This window comes from Triticum aestivum, chromosome 2D, assembly GCF_018294505.1.
Source record: "Triticum aestivum cultivar Chinese Spring chromosome 2D, IWGSC CS RefSeq v2.1, whole genome shotgun sequence".
NCBI classification, from domain to species: Eukaryota; Viridiplantae; Streptophyta; class Magnoliopsida; order Poales; family Poaceae; genus Triticum; species Triticum aestivum.
Window position 1 is genome coordinate 362,938,416 of NC_057799.1, and position 6,322 is coordinate 362,944,737.

A 6,322-nucleotide genomic window follows, 5' to 3' on the forward strand; every position below is an offset into this window, starting at 1 on the left:
GGGGCCAAAGGATGCGGCCGCGCGCTGGGCGCACGGCCGCCGCATCCCAGGACAGGCCCGGACATGACCCCATCGCCTTACCCAAACAGACAGAATCCGGGCAAAGCGGACGTCTGTTTGGGATCGCGCGATGGAGTTGGCCTTAAGCGGACGGCGCGGAGGACCTCCTTGCCGAGCGGGTCTCTAGCACTGGTCGGCTGGTGTGACGCACGCCCCACCTCTCACGACCAAATTAGTTTGACGCAGGGCTAAGACTCTGACAGACGGGTCCGTCCTTCCCATCACGAACGGGACAACACTTGTGACCTAGCAAGGTGGCCCTAGTGGCGTCCGCGGTCCATCCATCATGAACCCCTCAGCCAACCCGTCCAGATCCGCACCGTCCCGGTAGATCGGACGGCACCAACCAGAGAGGCGCCCGCGGCACACCTCGTGAAGGCCCTCCTCGCCCGTGGAGGCAATAATGCTAAACATACATAGAGTTACACGCAGTTACACGCTAACTAGACTTCTTTCTAACTAACCACTCCCTCATGATTTTCATGGGGGTGGGCCCCTTCTTTCCTTAACCTCCGATCACAATCCATTTGTTTGTAAAACCCATATAAACTTATGTATGTGTAGCATTACTCCCCGTGGAGGCCCTCCTCGCCCGTGGAGGCTTCCAGTAATATGTACGGATTGGAGCTACGCATCAACAAATTGAGTTTCGGCGGATAGGCACAACCGCATAAAGACCACCATGGCATGAAAGAAACAAACGAACGGTGCTGCTAAGCTGAAGTCATCGTCCGGAACAAACTTCAGACCAACCGAGGATAGCCTCTTTTTCTTGTATTCCTCCCGAAGCTTGCAACTCATAACAGACACCGCTGAGAAACGGAGAGAGTACTCATCCCAAGGCAAGAAAGATTCATCCTTCTCGTATCATTACCAATCAGTGGTTCTTTGGTAATTGCGTTCCTGCACACGTCCTTTTTCCTCATGAAGATTCTTGCCGTTGTCCTACTTCGGTTCTTGCAAAGAGCCTGACATACGGTGTGATTTTCTGCTTGATCATTGTTTCTGAATGCTTAGTTGGAGTCTAAGTCCAAATAGAAATTCTCTGAAGTTTGTACGGTTTATATTTTTTGAAGGCAAAAAACTGAAGTTGATAGATTTACGCCCTGTATTCTTCTTCGTGGAAGCCTGTTTCAGTGCACAACTTGTTCCCATACCCTCAAGCAAGCGTGTACCCGCCACCGAGCTCACATGGCTACCAGACCCACCTTGGTGAAGAGAGCCCTTCCTATAACTGGCCAGGGCAAGCGGCTCCATCTGATCGTGGACCTCACTTGTACAGCTACCAAGACGATCCTGACTGCCTCACCTTCCTGAGAGGATGGTATGATGCTTTTTCCGGCGCTCATTTCTCTACATAGCATGCATTGTTGGGACATGCAGTTTGTTATGTATGGGCTCCCCTTTGTTAGGCCCTGCTACTACTGGCTGTGCTACTGCTAACCGGTACCCCGTGATGGCTACATGCAGCTTGGCTGGGCTGTGCTGCTGCTGCTTGTTGGAGCAGTGTTGCTACTACTGACTGCTACTACGATACCTGCTGAGACGTGTGTCTACTCTACCCTTCTCCCCTTGGGTGATCCTGGCTACTCAAGTTGAACAGCTTTGCTTGTGCGTGAGTATGATCTCATCTGTACTGTACTATGTAACTCTAGACATGCGTGAAATAATGAAGCTGCCAGCCGGTTCTTTCTCTGCAAGTTCCGGAGAGCTGAGCGCCTACTGTACGTTGTGAGAGTGTAATAGTGGTGCAGGCGAGACGAGCCGCGCAAGTCTGAAACGACAGCAGAAGTGCGCACACGTTTTTTGTCTGTCTGTCGTATAGGCCAGGTGGGCTGGGCCTGGCCGGGCAGCTCGACATGGCTCAGAGGCCACGCCGGCGCAGGGCGCGGCGTGAGTGCGCGCCCGTGCGACCCTGGTGCAGCGACTGCACGCCTGACACAGCCGAGTGGGACGGCCGGCCTGCCGCGGCGCATCTTGTCTTTTGTTCCATTTCCACTCCACCCGACCAAAGAACGGAGGCGATGCTCGGGTCGCGCCGCGGCGTGGCAAATTTTCGTGTTCTGACCATTTTCTGAAACCTATTCGAGGTCTGACCCTAGTTTAAAAGAATTTCAAGATCTGACACTTTTGTTACCGCCAAGGTCCATGACAATAGGGTATAACAGCCTACCGTCAGAAACCTTGACGATAGAAACATCCCTACCGCCAAACAGACTGGTGGTAGCCTGTACAACCCTACCGCCAAGGTGCTCGGCGGTAGGCACGAGCACGCACTATGTTCAATACTTAGTAGTATTTTGCGGTGGGGCATGCAACCCTACCGCCAGGGACCTTGGCGGTAGGCTGTTATACCCTACCGCCATGAACCCTGGCGGTAGCAAAAGAGTCAGATCTCGAAAAAAATTCAAACTAGAGTCAGATCTCGAATAGGTTTGAGAAAAGGATCAAAACACGAAATTTGTCCCCGCGGCGTTTGGCTTGCTACCTGCTCGCGGCGTGTGCGTTTCCTGTCCAACCAAACACCCCTGCATCGCACGTGTGTGCTGCCGCATCCGCACCTATACTCGTCGCTAGTATAGAGCATACTGGAGTTTTCTTTTTAAAATCAGATCCAACCGAACGATCATTGCCGTCACTAGAACGAGCCACTGTCACCGCTCCCATACTGGAGCCGGCCTGGTCTTGTTGATGACAGCTGGTAAGTCTTTGTGCACGTACCCCTAAGGACCATCGTCTCGGAGCCGCAATCGTCGACGTTGAATCCTTGAATCGATCTGAAGAATTTGACACCAAATATCGCCGCCACGTATGCACGGCGAGAAACCCTAACCTCGCCGCCCCGAGGAGCTGGCAGGAATCTACACCACACTCCATCTAATCCGTCCCAGTGGACGAACCTGAGGACGACCGAAGCCCAAAAAACTGACTCGAATAGGAAAAGCCGCCATCTGTCCAAACGACTCGCCTGTGAAAACTAAAACCCTACCTATCTACTAGCCGGAGGGAAGGCACCAGAAATCCCATCTCCGCCATCGGCCACCGGAGCGATAGGAGGAGGGGAGGGGAATCCACGGGCTCGCCGGTGAAGATCGAGGGGGAGGCTTTCCCTAGTTGCCTTGCAAGAGGGAAAAGAAAAGCAGAGACTGCTGGAGTTGGGAACCTAGAAACGACAATAGTTCATGTCGCGATCCTCTCGGCTTGAAGTAAGAGCATCTACAACCGCATCCCCACATTCACCCTAAACGCCCGGATGGGTTGTCCGATCATTGCTGAGACAAAAAACGGCACCCAGTCGGGCTCCTTGCAACTAGTCTAATCATCCAGACAGTCCGGCAACCTCCATATCTACCTATATGTAGGGTGGACATGGAAAGGCTCAAACGTGCTCGGACATGCCACCATGGTGGACCGGCCCGCTGTGGCCCGCGCCGTCCTCATCAATGTACCCACAAAAACCACATCCGGTTGATGAACCCTAGTCCAGCCCCACTCATCTCTCAGTCCTCTCGCCCTCTTCGCTCTCATCCGTCTCCTCCCTTTCAACCCAATCTATCACGTCTCATCCCCTTCAACCCAATCCATCTCGTCCTCTCCACCATGGCCGAAAGCGGCTCCGACGAGATTGAATGGGTGGATTGGTCGCCACCAACACGTCGAGCTCATCTGACCTGGACGAGGAGGAGCTCGTGCTCGTGGATGGGCCGGAGCGGGAGCTCCTCCTCCACGGCGTCCCCAACGTCCTGGGTAGGCAGCTCATCCTCCGTGGTGGCCCGACGCCGCCCTACCCGCTCTCTGCCATCCCCGACGAGGAGGCGGGGCGAGCAGCGGCGCCCGGCTCCGCCAGCACCTGCCGTTCTGGGAGCCACTGGGTGTTGGTACCCGCACCCGCGAGCAGCGGCAACCAGAGATGGTGGGATGCGCCTACCACCAGGCGATGAAGAGGGCGCAGGGCGGATCGAGGCACGGATGCGGGTCATCTAGATTTGCGCCAGAGTCGTTGCCGCCCGACTCAGACAACAATGAGTCACTCCGTGCCGTAATCCAGCACTCATACACCTCGACGGAGACCTATGCCCATCGTCGACGTCGCAAGAACACATCGGCGCTCCAACAGGCGCTCGAGGAATCCGCAAAGCTAGCACGACAGAAGGGTATGGCGGCGGAGAGAGCCGCCCGGCTCATGGCAGAGCAAAACCGCATCGCCCGCCGCATGGCGGGGTACCTCATCCCATCCTCCTCCGACAACGACCCACCGCCCGCCTAGTTGTTTTATCTTCTATTTAGGTTAAATTTAAACTCTATCAGCCTTTTTGGATGAACTTTGTCAATGTCCAATTTGGTACTCCCTACAACAACAACAACAACAACAACAACAACAACAACAACAACAACAACAAATCCTTTAGTCCCAAACAAGTTGGGGTAGGCTAGAGGTGAAACCCATAAGATCTCGCAACCAACTCATGGCTCCGGCACATGGATAGCAAGCTTCCACGCACCCCTCTCCATAGCTAGCTCTTTGGTGATACTCCAATCCTTCAGGTATCTCTTAACGGACTCCTCCCATGTCAAATTCGGTCTACCCCGCCCTCTTTTGACATTCTCCGCACGCTTTAGCCGTCCGCTATGCACTGGAGCTTCTGGAGGCCTGCGCTGAATATGCCCAAACCATCTCAGACGATGTTGGACAAGCTTCTCTTCAATCGGTGCTACCCCAACTCTATCTCGTATATCATCATTCCAGACTCGATCCTTCCTCGTGTGGCCACACATCCATCTCAACATACGCATCTCTGCCACACCTAACTGTTGAACATGTCGCCTTTTAGTCGGCCAACACTCAGCGCCATACAACATTGCGGGTCGAACCGCCGTCCTGTAGAACTTGCCTTTTAGCTTTTGTGGCACTCTCTTGTCACAGAGAATGCCAGAAGCTTGGCGCCACTTCATCCATCCGGCTTTGATTCGATGGTTCACATCTTCATCAATACCCCCATCCTCCTGCAGCATTGACCCCAAATACCGAAAGGTGTCCTTCTGGGGTACCACCTGGCCATCAAGGCTAACCTCCTCTTCCTCACACCTAGTAGTACTGAAACCGCACATCATGTACTCGGTTTTAGTTCTACTAAGCCTAAACCCTTTCGATTCCAAGGTTTGTCTTCATAACTCTAACTTCCTATTTACCCCCGTCCGACTATCGTCAACTAGCACCACATCATCCGCAAAGAGCATACACCATGTGATATCTCCTTGTATATCCCTTGTGACCTCACCCATCACCAATGCAAAAAGATAAGGGCTCAAAGCTGACCCCTGATGCAGTCCTATCTTAATCGGGAAGTCATCAGTGTCGACATCACTTGTTCGAACACTTGTCACAACATTATCTTACATGTCCTTGGTGAGGGTAATGTACTTTGCTGGGACTTTGTGTTTCTCCAAGGCCCACCACATGACATTCCGTGGTATCTTATCATAGGCCTTCTCCAAGTCAATGAACACCATATGCAAATCCTTCTTTTGCTTCCTATATCTCTCCATAAGTTGTCGCACCAAGAAAATGGCTTCCATGGTCGACCTCCCAGGCATGAAACCAAACTGATTTTTGGTCACGCTTGTCATTCTTATTAAGCGGTGCTCAATGACTCTCTCCCATAGCTTCATTGTATGACTCATCAGCTTAATTTCACGATAATTAGTACAACTCTGAACATCCCCTTGTTCTTGAAGATTGGTACTAATATACTCCGTCTCCATTTTTCTGGCATCTTGTTTGCTCGAAAAATGAGGTTGAAAAGCTTGGTTAGCCATATACTATCGCTATGTCCCTGAGACTTTTCCACACCTCAATGGGGATACAATCAGGGCCCATCGTCTTGCCTCCTTTCATCCTTTTTAAAGCCTCCTTGACCTCAGACTCCTGAATTCGCCGCACAAAACGCATGCTGGTCTCATCAAAGGAGTCGTCCAATTCAATGATAGAACTCTCATTCTCCCCATTGAACAGCTTGTCGAAGTACTCCCGCCATCTATGCTTAATCTCCTCGTCCTTCACCAAGAGTTGACATGCTCCGTCCTTGATGCATTTGATTTGGCCAATATCCCTCGTCTTCCTCTTTCGGATCTTAGCCATCTTATAGATGTCCCATTCGCCTTCCTTCGTGCCTAACCCTTGGTAGAGGTCCTCATATGCCCGACCCCTTGCTTCACCAACAGCTCGCTTTGCAGTCTTCTTCGCCATCTTGTACTTCTCTAT

General features: G+C 52.4%; 1 long non-coding RNA gene across 1 annotated transcript; it reads left to right on the plus strand.

The window, feature by feature from the left end:
* Nucleotides 1-803: 803 nt before the first annotated feature.
* Nucleotides 804-1,753, plus strand: LOC123049341 (uncharacterized). Its single transcript, XR_006423561.1, has 3 exons — nucleotides 804-1,038; nucleotides 1,137-1,384; nucleotides 1,531-1,753. It is a non-coding gene; the product is annotated as an uncharacterized lncRNA (long non-coding RNA).
* The last annotated feature ends 4,569 nt before the right edge of the window (nucleotides 1,754-6,322 follow it).